Raw genomic sequence first — 15,896 nt, forward strand, 5'->3', positions numbered from 1 at the left:
ATCTTAGGCTTTGTTACAGGTGAAGCTCGTGGTTCTACAAAGACAATCAGGTTGGTATGGTCCCTGGAAAATCCACATGAATTAGACAGCAGGAGGATCTTTTTTGAGCATCATATTGAAATATCCAATCTGAATTAAATAACATTAAATTAAAATAAACTTCCAACACTCTGCTTCCCCATCGACTTTACCCACTGCCCCCTACTCCCAAAGTAATATGACAAGCAGGTCTAAATATTTCAATCCGTAAAAGTGGAGCTGCATCACTGTACGGTGACTGACATGACCTGAGGGAGCCTGCACGGCCGGCCACCAGGTCCTGCTGCAATATCCACATCTTCTCTGTCCCAAGAGCAGCCTGGTCCTACCTGGTCTAGTTGGCTGCCCCAGGGTAAATACCAATGGGATGATTCTAGAAGCTTTGGCTACTGGGGCTTCTAGGATAACAGTAATGATTCCAGGAACATCTTGATTAGTTGGCTCCTGTTCTATTGGCCAGATTCCAGATTTCAGGGAGATAGGGAAGGGAAACACTGGGGAAAAGAAGACTCCACTCTGCATTTCTGCTTCCCAAGGCAAAGTTGCCCCAACCCCCAAGAAAAAATAAATAAATAAAAAAAGTTAGCCTAATAAGCCAAGACCAGGTCAGGGATTGGAGCTGATAGCCATTCTCTAGATATCTCATTTTACATTATAAACTGGACTGTAGGGTATCCTACTATAGGATTGCACTGCATTTAAATAATTATGCCACTTCTCTTTAGCTTGAAAAAAACTGTAATTCAGAAGCTGTTTAGAGTGGTCATGGTTTTTCTCATCAGACCATGTTGTAACAAAGAATGTGTTGGTTTTTCAGGTGGCATTGATCCAGCCACTTGCTCATCTTGATCTTCTCAGGTGATCTTTGCCCATCTATACTGTCATCCTTAACATTCTTTACTACCAGCCTCACTCCCCAGTTAGAGAAGCTACTGTCCCTAAAACAAATTTAAAAGAAAGTGCAGGGGCACCTGGGTGGCTCAGTTGGTTAAGCCTCTGCCTTCAGTTCAGGTCATGATCCCAGAGTCCTAGGACTGAGCTCTACATTGGGCTCAGTAAGGAGTCTGCTTCTCCCTCTCCATCCTCTCCCCCAGCTCATGCTCTCTTGCTCGCTCGCTCTTTCTCTCAAATAAACAATAAAATCTTTAAAAAAAAAAAAAAAAGAAAGCAAAATGAGAACCACAAAGCAGTGGTGGCCTGTTGGGACACCTTCTTAATTGGACTTGCAGACTGGCTGGCAGGAAACCCAGAAAGGAGGATGACTGGACTGATAGCTCTAAGAGCCATTGCCAGGGCTAATGAAGATCACTGGCCCACAAGTCCATTTTCTCAAATGGGGGTATTTTGCCCTTTCTCCTGGTTCTGACTGGTTGTCATGCCCCTTTCTCTTCCTCAGTTCTGGGGGGTAGTCCCCTACCAAGGATAGCTTCTCTAGGCAACAGAGTTTCAAACAGCACAGGTTCAAAGAGGGTGAACTCAGGCCACAAATGTGGTCACCTGTCCAAAGTCATAAGCAACACATGGAGGGAGGTGAAAACCTTCACTGCTGCTGGTTCACTTGCAGAACCAAAGAGCTCAATCAACCAGAGATCTGGGGCAGTGAGGAAGTGTGTGGGAGTCTCCACTACTTGGAATATCGCCTGACATCAGAGAAGTTCCAGAATAGAGCAGTCCCTGAGCAAGCTGACTATGCTCCACCCAGCATGAATCGGATGGCTACAGAAGTGTTGGGAATTTCCCTGCCACGCTTCTGCTATTGGCTTGCTGCTGAAGTTGGGGTATAACGAAAGGGATACTTTACTTTCCCCTGCCTCTGTCTCTCTCCTTTTGCCAAATTTGCTGAATATCTGGGATGTTACAGTTCCAAGGACCCAGACACACCTGGGGTTTAACTGATCTAATTAGCCCTAGATGTGTCTGCTCCCAAAATAGAGAGGTAATTATTCTAATTTCTGCTCTAACCAACAAGGCATGGCCTGGGCCCATGGCTCATAGACCCAAATTGGGAGAGGAGCCACATTCCTTCCGACTGGCTCCTAAAAGGCTTTGTATCCTGCATGACTATAACTTTGAAAGCTGAAGGTCCATCTGAACATGGAGCTGAGCACGTGGATCTATGCGCATATCTTCTCTCCTTTGCAAATAGGTCCCAAGTCCCTGGATCTAAATGGAGCACACTGGTGAACCTGCCTCCACTGCAAAGGTCTGCACACTACAAGAAAGGGCTGTGGGGCAGTTCCAACACTGGAGACCAAGCCCAGAGATCAGGAAAGCAGGGCTGCTTCTCACCGATGTTGAGGACCTGGATGCCTTGAGAAAAGTTCGGACCCAGCTCACGCATCAGTTCCCTAGAACAGCTTTCCCGTAGCCCGTGAAGGTGCGGACCACTCCTTCCCCTCACATCCACCTTGACCTTGACTCATCCCCACCACAGGACCAGTTGAGGGCATCTGTTCCTGGAACTACAGCTCCCAGGATTCAGATCTCAGTGGCATCATCCATTACCTGGGTGACTCTGGGAGAGCTCCTTAGCTTTTGTGAGGCCCAGTCTCCTCATCTATAAAATGAGGATGAGGATAGTTGCAAGGTTCAGAAGAGTTAGTAAGAGGGGAAAGCCTAGAATGTGGACTAGAACATACTAGAACATAGTAAGCACTCAATACACTGGTTGCTGCTGTCGTTACCACTACTACTACTTGTCAGATTCCACGTGAGATGTGAAAGGGGTCTAGAATCTCGAGGGCAGAAAATGTTCTCTGTTTCCATCTCTGGTCCCAATACCCAGCACAAAGCATGATGCATAAGGTTCAATAAATGTTTGATGGATGAATGAATCCGCAGGCAGTGCTGGACTCTTGTACTCAGCTTTGCTAGGCCACGGATGCCCTACTGAGTCCTCTTATGCTGTGTCCCAAGTGACAGGAGATATCATGGGGCATGCCAGGCAGACAGGATCTGAGCAAGGTGAGGACAGACCAGGAGAATGAATGTGGCAGCACTAGAGTTGACTAACTCTATGTTCTTGGGCACATGCATGTCCTCTCAGGCTGCAGTCCATCTGCTGCCATGCCTAAACAGAGGCTGAAACTATGAGGAAGATAGGATTATTACTGCAGGAAAAACAATGTGGGGAGGAGAAGCATGACCCATCTTTCCCACCAGCCCCAGAAGATTCCACCATGACTAGGAAAACCAGCAAGCTCTCAACAGACCTTGCTTCTGAAGTCATGGCGGAAGTCACCTCGAGGATGTGCTGTCGCTCCCAATACCACCGGAAGGGCCAGTTTCTCCCCATGACAGGCCCTGGCCTTGCAGCATCACACTTTGCCTCTCCCTGAATCCATGCAGCAGGAAGTCTGTGACACTCCTGTAGCTGCTCACTGGCGCCTCACAGAGGTGGCCTGGGCTACTGGCCACTGAGTAAGCATCACCGAAGGGGCATTGGTGGCCTTTCTCCGGGGGCCTTAAGAGGAGGCAGGAGCTGGGGGACCTGGCAGGCATCTGAGGATCCATGGAGGCCACAGGTCTAAATACAGGAGAGTAAGAATCCCCTTTAACACTGGAGCTGCTGAGGTCCATCTGCAGCTCAGCACTGTGGGCCCCTCTTGCAGGCTCATCTCACCTGGGCTCTGATACCCCAGAGCCTGCCCTGGTTATGCTGTGATGCTGCAGGCTCTGCCTCCAGATTCTGGCTCTCAAGGTATCCTCCTGCCAATGCCCTGGGGCGTCTCCATGGCCGAGCCCTGTACGACTGCCCGGCAGGAGCCCCCCCCCACCCCCACTCCCCCAGAATCTAGAGGAGGAAGGGGATCCTGTACAGCTGGAAAAGCCGTGTTCTAACAGGCCTTTGTGACTCTAGACATGACATTTAATCTCTTGTGAAATGCCAAATAATACTGAAAGAGGGAATGCTATTTTTGTGATTTTTCAGGAGGGGTCACGAACTAGTTAGAGTTTGGGAACATGGCCTGGAGGGTGCCTGCCCCTGCTGTGTGTACATATCGCTATTCTATTTATAACTGGCATTAGGCTCCTCACCCTAACAGTTACACATGGAAACAACACAATAAGCCAGCACTAACAGATGCACACACATCCCTCTTCCTCCCTCTGATCTAGAATATTCTGGACCCGCAGCAATAGCTGGAAGAAACTGACCAAATGCATCGCCCAGAAACAAAGGCCCCCACCCCTCTTTGTCTGCATCGGGGAGACACCCTATCCGACCCATCCCTACCTCCCACTGCACCCCCACCCCTCCCCTCCCGGAGCATGAAATGGCAAGGAGAAGCACCCCTCCACCACCACCACCACAAACATTTGTCAGGGTGATTTGGTGAGGTTCGGCACTGAAAGCAATTTCTTACTCGGAAAATCATTTATCATGGACAGTCTGTCGAAAACAATCTCATTTCAAACCCTTCCCAGGGAAAAAAGAACTGACAACTGGCACTAAGTAATCTACAACACGGCCACTGGGACTCATTTATCTTTCCCTCGCCCAGCCCAGGACTGGATGCTTTCGGAGGGACGAGGAATAAATCATATGGGCTCTAAGGAAGCTTGTTCACCCCGCAAGGAGGGGCTTCAGGTGAAAGGAGGAGCTATGGGCCCGCAGGCCACCGCTCCTGGCTGTGCTGCTGGACATTCGCTGTGGTCTCCACTGGACTAAGCCAATGTCCAAAAAAATAACTTCGGGGTTCTAAGAGAGAGGGGTACCTCCCTCACTACAAAATGGGCTCTTTTTGGACTTTCAGTTCATCTTCAAAGCCAGAATCCTCCTTCTTCAGGAGTAACAAAGGAGAGGCTTATTGCTTTTTTATATATATATAATCTGAGTTCCCCTTTGCCTGGAGCAATATTTCCTTTGCCAGACCATAGCATGGAGTTTATGGCATATTAGATAATTATTCTGTGCATGCCGTTTCCACTGACGTCAACGCCCTGGAAACAGCCAGAATATCAAGCAATTTGAGGTCCGCAGAGAAAAGCAGAAGACGGAAAAATTTCCCTGTGAAGTTCCGGGCATTTTTTTGCAATTAGTTACAGATAGGAAAAGCGATCAATCAACGTCCCTCAATGGGGTGTCTGGCTAATCCAGGTTCTGGTTCTGAGGTTCACCAGGCCCCAGAAGATGCCTGTGAACTCCATACTTCCATCATTCTAAGGCTTTGGCCTGTCAGTGACTTAGTTGGAAGGTACTGCCAAATGCAAATTATGGCACAAATGCTCTACTTCCTGGGAACCAAATTAAAACAGAACCACCTTCAGAGATGGGTAGCTCCTTCCAGTTCTCGGAAAGATTTACATTACAGATACTTATACTTCATAATTATAACAATTTTGATTCTGAAATAAATCACTAGTGTTGGTACGTGTGATGTTTTAGTCTCAAACTGTCCCCAAAATAGCTTTCATTTTGCTGTCATTATCAGGGGGTCTGAAATCCTGACTTTGAAAGAAATAATATATGATTTTGCCCAAGAAAAACACAGGGGTTAAAGTTAAAGGTATGGATTCAAATCCTCCTTCGGCCACCTCCCAGCCGTTACCTTAAGTAAGACACTTTCAACACCCTGTGTGTTGGTTTCCTCACCTGTTAGTGGGGATGGCACAGGTACACACCTTATCAATCGTTGGGAGGATCCAGTGACGTGATCCTTACAAGGGGCTTAGCACAATGCCTGTCACAGAGTAAGTACTTAATTCAAATTCTTTTTTTTTTTTTAATTAAATTCTCAGCCAGAAGTGAATTAGGGAGTGGCTCAACCAGGCAGTTTCCTGGGTGTCAATCTATAAGGTGCTCAAGGGATCACTGGAAAAGTAATAGGATGGAAAAATGGGATTTTTTCAGAGAGTAGTTATAACATGTGAGCCAAAAGAATATTTGGAAAAGCTACTTGTGGGGAGGTGAGACCCTGCAAGGACAAATTTGAAGAGCAGAGGGTCTCTGAACTGCTAAAGCAGCTGGCGAGGGCCTCTGAGGCACCCTAACATCATTTATTCCTCCTCTTCTTTCTCTTCACCTGTAAAAGCTCAGTCTCTCCACTAACTATTTAATAAATATGTAAAGAACACTGATTTGAAGGGATACAAAATTAGTTGCCTGCTAGGGCGTCTCCTTGGTCCACCATTTTCTGAGCTAACTGGTCACTGGGCCCAAACACTTGCTGCTTTTCCCATTCTCTCTCATTATTTCACCATCTCTAGGGATCAGAAATTCTCACAGTGACCCCTCCTTAGTCACATCCCATGGGACAAGTCCAAACCCCTTACTATCACTGGGGCCAAACCCCAAGAGAAGAGTGGCCATCAGGGCTTACTGAGTGAGGACCTACAGTGCTTAGGACCAAGAAAACAACAGTCCACCATGAAAAATGCACCCCTAGGACATAACAGTGGGTGTTACTTGGGAGATGTGGCTGAACCTTGAATGTAGGGATCATATCACATCATAAGCCATATAAATAGTTATTGACTCCTTCAAAGTTAATGAGGCAGTTTGTGACCAATGGTTGCATATTAAAAAAAAAAAAATGGTAAGCAGGCCATGTTACAGAAGGATCACAGGGATCAATAACCACTCCAATAGCCAAGTCCATCCTCAAACATGGACAGAATGGAAAGTAAATAAAGGTGGATCATCCACCCAAGGAATCTCAAGATCATGTCAGCTTACTCTATCTTCCTGATTTTGTCCCGAAGATTCATCTCCCTTGCCCCATCGACTAGCAAACACATAGAAAATAAATATATTAAAATTCTACTATTAATTGAACCAAGCATGATTTGGCAGCAAAAATAATAAGAAGAATTTAAAAGCAGGTTGTTTAAAACCCGCCTATTCCACTCTACTTTTATTCATCATTGAAAAGGAAGAGCATTTCTTCAGCCTACCTATCTGTCAGGCATGAGCTGGCAAGTTACTCATCCCTTCACCGCAGCATTAAGGCAGGTGGTATCATGGCCACCTCATAGACAAAAGATTCACAGAGATTATAACTTGTCCAAGGTTATATTCCTAGAAAGATGTAGACCTAGACCTGAATCCCAAATCCGTCTGAGTCCAAAGTCTGTGGGAAACAATTTGGTGATTCCTCAAAAGGTTAAAGAGAATAATCAGATGACCCAGCAATTGCATTCCTAGATATAAAAGAACTGAAAGGAATTCAAACAAATTCTTGTGCAGAAATGCTCATAGCAGCATTATTCAAAATAGCCAAAAAGCAGAAACAAGCCCAATGCACATCAACATGGATAAACAAAATGTGACAAATTCGCACAATGGAATATGATTCAGTCATAAAAAGGAATAAAGTCCTAATACAGGCTACAGCATGGATGAGCCTTGAAAATAAAATGCTCCATGAAAGGAGCCAGACACAGATGGATGATCCCATTTATAAGAAATATCCAGAAAAGGTAAACCCATAGAGACAGAATGCAAGACTGCTGTTTGCCAGGGGCAGGGAAGTGACTATTTAGGGACATAGGGTTTTTTCTGAGGGTGATATAAGGGTCTTACTAAAGAAGTAATGGTTGCCTACCATGGCGAATATATTATATGCCACTGAATCGTAGGCTTTAATACTCTATGTGAATTTTCAACTCAATTTCCAAAAAAAAAAAAAAAAACCTCCGAGAGTCGAAAAGTATAGAGGACAATTTCACAAGTTCTCTATTCGACTCTATCCTCTGCAGATGAGGAAATCGAGCCCATGGGTCTGTCGAACCTCGAGTTATACAGCAAAAGGCGAAGTTCTGTTGGTGCAGTTGGAATTAAAACTGAGCCCTCGGTCAATTAATTTCACGGAGCTGGACACCCCAGCTCCCAAGGGACCCTGGAAGAAGAGGGAGAAAATATTGAGGAAAATATATCCTCCTCAAGCATAAATGAGGGTATATCAACTCCTGCATCTCTGTCTCAGAGCTAAGGTTCCTGGGAAGTCTTCCTCTAACCCCACCACAGGGGGGACATGCCTTCTGTTCCTATATGAAGATGAGCCATAGAGGACTCAGCATCATGGAAAACCCTTGGCTCCCCACAGCAGAGTCATGTACACGTTCAGGAGGCGTCCATTCCATTTGCTTCTGCTTGAGGGGAAGCGAATAATCTCAATTAACAATCTGATTACTTCTCTAATTTCCAGAGCTCATTCATTACTGAAGCCACACTGTCTCCAGAGAAGGACCTTAAGTAACAAGGGTTTTAACACGCTTATACTGACAATTTACTTAGCCTGGGCTCCAGTTGGGACCAGGTGACTGAAGCAATCAGGGTTATTTTATCCATTATTTTGCTAACATTATCAAAATCCTATAATACCCAAGGCCCTAAAATGACATTTTCTTCTCCTTTGCTATTTGTACATGTGATAGGGAGAAAATTATGCTTGATGGACATGTTTAAGATACATAAATTCTTGAATAGATTCTTTCCTACTTGCTCTGATCACAGATCTCTTTCCACTGAACAAATTTAGCATCGGAATGAGGAGAAGTTGTGAGGCTGGGGGTTCATTCTCTCTTTTCCTGGCTCGGCTTTCCAAAGCATGTGGTTTTTATGTTCTTTCTTTGCATGCATGAGAGTGCCTGTGAAGATGTGGTGTGTATGCCTATGCATGTGTATAATGAATATTCTTCTCTGTTAAAAGCTACAGTGAAATTGATAATTATGACATGGTGAGATCCAGCTCTTCAAAGAGTTTGTAGTGTTTCAGTATTCTCTCAACATTTCTATAGCTCGTAACTAAAACTCCAAGTCTTCTAGGACTAGTCTTAACTAGTCTTAATAACCAGTTATTAAGTCAACAACCTAGAAGTCACTCTTCATTTTTCTCTCTTTCCAACTCAACAGCCCTGTCTGTCTGTGATACCTGCAGCGTGCGCTCGCCGCCTCCACTGTCTCCCTCTCAGCCCAAGGCGTCATTCTCTCAACTGGACTAATGGAAACCACCTCCCAAACATTTTCTTCCTTTAATTCTGTGCCCCAGTCTCTGTTCTCCACATCACATCAGGATGGGGTTTTTTTTTTTTTTTTTTTTTTTTGGTAACAGGTTTATTGAGTTATGATTCATGTACCACATAATTCACCCACTTAATGTATACGACTCAATGGCATTTAGTATATTCACAAAGTTGTGTGACCATCACCACAGTAAACTTTAGAATATTTTGGTCACCTTGGAAAAAAACCCTGTACCTTTTAGTCATCATCCTCCATCTTCCCACTCCTACAGGCCTCTCTGTCTCTCTCTTTTGCCTATTCCAGACATTTCATATAAATGGAGCCATATAACATGTAGTCTTTTGTGACTGGCTTCTTTCACTTTGCAAACCTTTTCATGGTTCATCCATGTTGTGGCATATATCATATCTTGTTCCTTTTATGGCCAAATAATATGCCATCATGGATATACCACATTTTTCTGATGCAATTGTCCATTGACAAGCATTTAGGCTGTTGCTGTTCCTTGGTGGTATATTCCTAGAAGTAGAATAGCTCTGTTTTATGGTAACTCTATGATTAACTTTTTGAGGAATTGCCAGACTGCCCTCCAAAGCTGTTGCGCTATTTCCACTCTCACTAGCAATGTACAGGGTTGCAATTTGTTGACCTCTTCATGCTTATCAACACTTGTTACAATCTGCCTTTTTTAGTATAGCCATAGGAGTGAGTGTGAAGTGGTATTTCATTGTGGTTTTAATTTATACCTCCCTGATGATGAATGTGTTCATGAATATCCATCCCTTGCTCATTTTTTAATTGGGTTGTATTCTTATTACTGAGTTTTAATATGCTTTTTAAATATATTCCAGATACAAGTTTCCTATCAGATATGATATGCAAATATTTTCTCCCATTCTATATGCTGTCTTTTCATTTTTTGGTAGTGTCCTTTGAAATCCAAAGTTTTCAGTTTTGATGAGGTCTAATGCGTGTATTTTTTTCCTTTGTTGCTTATGCTTTTGGTATCATATCTAAGAATTAATTGCAAAATTCAATGTCACAAAAGTTTACCCCTATCTTTTCTCCCAAAAGTTTAATGATTTCTCCTCTTATATTTAAGTCTTATATCTATTTTGAGTGAATTTTGCATATAGTGTGAGGTAGGGGTCTAACTTCATTATTTTGCATGTGGCTCATCTAGTTGTCATCTCAACACCATCTTTTGAAAATGCTATTCTTTCCCATTGAAAGATCTTGGCATCCTTATCAAAAATCAACCAACCATAGATGGATATGTTTATATCTGGACTCTCAATTCTATTCCATTAATCTATATGTCCACAATGGCTTTTTATTTTATTTTTTTAAAGATTTTTTTTATTTATTTGACAGAGAACGAGAACGAGAAAGGACAGAGCACAAGTAGGTGGAGTAGCATGCAGAGGGAGTGGGAGAAACAGGCTCCCTACTGAGCAGAGAGCCTGAAATGGGGCTTGATCCAGGATCTTGAGATCATGATCTGAGTCAAGGGCAGACTCTTAACAGATTGAGCCACTCAGGCACCCCACTTTCTAAAAGTAGAAATCACCTTATTCATCTCTCAGTAAAATGGCTCAACCCCTAGTACAAGTCACTCTCTATCCTAAGGGTTTTTACCTGGTGGCACAGATTTCCATGGGGGCCCTTGGATAATATTCAGGGATGCCATGACTTTAAGATGAGAAAAATTACAGCTTTACTTTCATTAAACTCTACCTCAAATTTAGCATGTTCTTTCATTATAAATGTGGGCAACAATCTAGGATAGTATCAATGACCCTTCTGACTCTGTTAGCAATGAAAATCTCATGTATTTATATGTAAGACTACGACTGATACCAATATCTCAAAATATCATTTACATTAATCCTACTTTAAAATTAAAGAGGCATATTAGAACTGTTGCACTTGATCTGGATAAGAATGTACTAATAAAGAAGCACACATATTCTATCATGAATTTGATTTTTATATCCTGATAACTGTATCTCAATGTAACCAGTTTTCTTATCATCCAGTGTTTTTACATTATGCATTGATAAATACTCTCAAAAGGGAGTAACAGTATCCACTAGACTGCCCAAGGAGTCCTCAGCACAAAACTGTTAAAGAAACCTGCTTTTCCCATTACCAGTTTTATCTTCTTCCCAGCACTGATCATCAACTGAAATTATCTTATTTATTCATTTGTCAATATGTTTATTATCCGTCTTCCTCTGACACTAGGGTTGGTAAGTGCGTAGAGTTTAAAATAGCGCCTGGCACATAATAACCATTCAATAAATATTTATTAAGTTAATTACCAAGTCATCAGGCATTTTCTAAACAAGAGCTAAACCATCAGCTTAATAAAAATAAAAACCACTGGTACCAAGTTAGTGATGTATAATTCATACTGAAAATAATTTCACATTCATATCATCCAACTTAATAAATGCCAATATAGTCTATGTCCCATACTAGATGCTTTATGTGGAGTATTCATTTACTGTTCTCAGTACTAAGGAGCAGAAATTATTAGGACCCATATTGACAGTTGTGGATATTAAGTCTTAGAGAGGTTAATTTCTTCCCAAGGGCACACAGCTACTAAATGACAGCATGAGAATTTGTAAACAGGTCTACCTGCCTCCAGAGCATCAGTCTTTAACTACAACAAAACAAAAAATGGGAATTCCAAAGAAAAAGAGAAATATTTTTCTTATTGTTCAATTGAAAAAGCTGAGATCCGGTGAAGTTAAGAAATATGCTCTGGGACATAGAGTTCAGCAGAGATTTCCAGTAAAAAATTCTTTCCACCGTCCTGTTTATGAGCCACAGCAGGAAAACCCCTTAGCAAAACTAGCAGAACTGGGTGCTAACAGATTGCCTGAATGAAAGGATGAATTTTTAAAAAGGTTGGCTTTGCAAGCACAATTAATACTAGCAGCTACCAACCAAAGTCTGTTCTTTCCTTTCCTGGGGTCCAGCTTGCTTCTCTAAATATTAGGACTCGGCCTCATTCAGGACATTAAGCACTTCATTAAGCTGAAATCCAAGTTAATTTGATTGCACAATTACAAACTGTCCCTGGCTGGAGATTGTCTCATTTGTCAGGTGGCAAGGGGGCAGCATGGCCTGATGGCATGCTGGATCTGCATTTTATCCCCAGCTTGAGGTCTCGGCATTTTCTGATTTTGACCTCATCAAGCCTTACAGTGGGGAAGTTAAACTGGAGCAGGGAGACACATGTTCTTCTTACCAAAGCTGCCCAGGGTACCTGGAGGCCCATCCATTGGGTCTGCAAAGGAACAGGGCACAGGAAGAGTCCTGATCACCTAGAAATGGCAGCAAATGGGCTCCAACCAAAGGTCTGTTGTGCCCTGGGCAGCTCACTTGCATGCGGAATGTGCATCCAGGTGGCCTGTGCCCAGCTTTACTTTACCAACTGTAGGCTCACCTGTTTAGTTATTCAGCTTGCATGCACACGGGGATGGATAAATCCTATTGTTTTCAACAGTGATTTTGCTGACATTAACAGACCCCAGAAACACTAGATTTTGTGAATTAGCATTTCCCTCTCCTCTGCTATTCATGTATGTGCTCAAAGGACCCAGGAGAGATCCCAGGAGAGAACCCAGGGAACCTTCATGGTTCCCTCACTGACTCTGGTATAAAGATGCTGACCCTGCCAGGAGAGAAATCCGGCCTTGGCCCTCTGTTTCTGATGATGTAACCTTTAAGTCTTTGGGATGTTATGCCTGACTCAGTCTTTGCCTGAGTGTCTTGCATCAGCCAGAGAGTAATGCTGTGATTGGCAGATGGGGAGGAGTGATTAACCACACCAGAAAGTCTAACAATGTGATATATGGTAGGGGCTTTGGGTCACATGATATTTGTCAACTTCCAAAAAGATTAGAGCCTGAGGTCAGTCTATGGACAGTCACCTAAGTTTGTGTGTGGAGGCCCGGAAAAACCTACGAACACCTGGCTCAGTGAGCTTCCTCCACAGGCAAGATTCCCTGCGTGTTGTCACACTTGGATGCTGGAAAAGTAACACTCCCTGTGACTCCATAGGCAGAGAACAATGGGAGCTCCGTGTTTGGTACTTTGTTGGCTCGGCCCTCTGGACCTCTTCCCCTGGCTGCGTTTAATCTGTATCCTTTCCCTGAAGGAAGCCATCTTCGAGCATGAGTGTTGTGGTCCTTCTAGTGAATTATCAAAGCTGAGGTGGTTTGGGGAGTTCTTCAAACCCACGGTTGGTGTCAGAAGTAAGGGTGGTCTTGTGGACTGTTCACCCTATCCCCTCCTTCCATATTATCTAAATCCTACCTGTGCCTGAACCCATCTTCCCTGAAGGTGCCCTAAATTACTACAGCTCAGAAAGTGTGCTCTCTTCTGGACTCAAAGCAAGCACTACTTAGACCACTTTCTCAGGAAACTCGTAGTAAGATACGGATTTTTACATCAAGAGCCAGTACAGACATACATCGACACAGTATACACAGCTCTATGGAGATAACTGAGACAAATTTTCATCAAATCACAGTGACCTTTTGGAGCAGTATTTTCACCAAAGGCTGTTCAATCTCATCCTTTAGAAGTGCTCATTTTGACCCACTCTACCGCCTTCCCAAACCAGTAATGAGTTGAGAGCTGCACTTTTAAGGAGCTCAGGTCTTACGCACCCCCTTGATAATGAACCACATCACTGCTTTGCAAACTCTTGTTTTGTTTCCTAATTTTAATGTGTTTACATCTTGTCTCTCTAAAGACCTGATTAAAAGCTTCAAAACAAACCTCAAAAGGACAACAGAAATATCTAAATTTGGGGGGCTGCCTTCACGCTGGGCACGGTACTCACAGCCTTTTACAGACACCATCTGATTGCTTGCACCCACGGCTGCAAGGTAGGGATTTGCTGTCCCTCATCACCATATTCACCCCATTTCACACACACACAAAAAGACCATACAGTTTGGAAAGGTTAAGTGGGTTGCCCAAGGGCAAGGACTATGAAGTGATAGAGCAGGATAAGCCCAGAATTCTGCTTCTAGCTCTTAGGCAGCGCTGTCCTTCCTTTCCATCCATTCCCATTCCAGGCCAGAGCCCCCTAGAGACCTCTCTGCCCACCATAGTCAAGGCAGCAACAACACACATGAATACACAAAACTGGCCAAGCAACTCGGGGTAGAAGAAGCTGGCAAATGTTTCCTCCAGTGGGCACTGTTTTCAAGCGAGGGTCATGGACCCTCTGCCCCTACACAGCGCTGCCAGGCCTGCCTGTCACGGTTCCCCTCACTCCTCTCAGGGGAGTCTCCTTCTTCCGGAACGCCAGTCACCCCTGACTGCTTCCCCCCACCCTACACCAATTAAACTGTCACAGTTGGCTGGCTTGGAGACAGGTGCAGGCAGGAAGAGCTCTGAAAGAAGCAGGGAATTCAGGAGAGATGGGGCTTCTCTCCGGAAGCTGCTCTTTGGTTTTCTATCAAACTGGTCTGCAGACTGGTCGGATGAGCCCACGGAGGGCCCCAGAGACTCTGCAGCCACAGGTGAGAGATGCGGCTTTCTGGAGAAGTGGCAGCTGCCTGCATCTGTTCGGGGCACCCCAGAGGTGCCCAGGTCCTGGTGCTCCAGAGCAGTGTCTCAGATGGAATGATTTTGGCTGGGGGTTGTTTGCATCCTGAATCACAAGCCAGGAAGGAAATTTTCCTCTAAATACAGGTGCTAACCCCCAGTGTGTAAGAGAAGCAGAGAACAAAGAGTGCTTTGGCTCTGCCCTGTAGCCCCGTCTCACCTTACACACTGCTTTCAGTGTTGCCCAGGATTAAAGCAATGGCCAGGAAGCCTAGGGCCTTCCTTCCCTGGTTTCATTAGCACTGCCCCTCTGTTTTCAAGATTTCAAATGCAGTGAGGGAAAGGGGTCTGACTGCTGGAGATGAGAAAACACACTATGGAGAGTCTCACGCTTGGACGTGTTTGATATGCCAGGAGAGGAGGGTTCCCAATCAGTCTCTGCTTAACCTTCGGGTAGGAGGACTGCCCTCTCTCTGTTACATGATCTTCATGGCAGAAGAAACAGTAGTGCTTGAGCCAATGAACTCATCGTACAGAGCAAGAATCTTTAGCTTGGGGTCCCTGGAGCAACTTTAGGGTCTCGGGCAAGCAAAATTCCTACAGCATTCATCAAATTTCAAAGGGGTGCTTGCCCCACAAGAGAACCATCACCATGGCACATGGCAATCTATACACATTACTTTCTCTAATTGCACTTGCGGTAGGTACCAACTCTTACTCATTCCTCTTCTAAGCATATGCACATGAGTGCACAGGGACACACAGCCACCAAATGCCCCCTCCTTGTCTACTCCCCAGCCTCAGCAAGTACCTGATAACAGATTGTGCTCCAAGGCACTGACAGGCTATAGGGCTGCCTGAAGCATATCTCAATTATTACCGCAGCTCCTACAGACCTTGACTTAGCATTCTTGTTCATGCTGTTATGAAGAGGGCAAAATCCTTATGCACCCCCCCCTTCCTCCTGATGCTAGATAAAAGCATGTGCAGGTAGATGCCTGGCATCCATGTCCTTCATCTTTCTTTACATATGGTCCCTCCAGTTCTCTCTAAGGCATCAAGATCAACTGTGTCTCAAACTAGGCCATGGGTTCATCTTTGGGTGGGAGGTAGAGGGTAGGCAGAGAGAGATAGAGTTGAAAAGACCAGCTCTCAAAGGAAGATACAGGGGCTCTCTGCCTGGGCATAAATAGGAATATGGATCAAAAATCTTTAAGAAGGACATGTGCCTTACAGTAGATTCCAAAATCTAATTGGTAGTCCCTGGACTCCGCCCTACATTTTTCGTCCTGAGAGTATCATGATAAGTGAA

General features: G+C 44.3%; 1 protein-coding gene across 1 annotated transcript in view; it reads right to left on the reverse strand.

Annotated features, from left to right (window-relative positions):
- Window positions 1-15,896, reverse strand: part of KCNMA1 (potassium calcium-activated channel subfamily M alpha 1) — a 711,483-nt gene that overhangs the window by 325,101 nt on the left and 370,486 nt on the right.

This window comes from Canis lupus, chromosome 4 (genome assembly GCF_011100685.1).
Source record: "Canis lupus familiaris isolate Mischka breed German Shepherd chromosome 4, alternate assembly UU_Cfam_GSD_1.0, whole genome shotgun sequence".
NCBI lineage: Eukaryota > Metazoa > Chordata > Mammalia > Carnivora > Canidae > Canis > Canis lupus.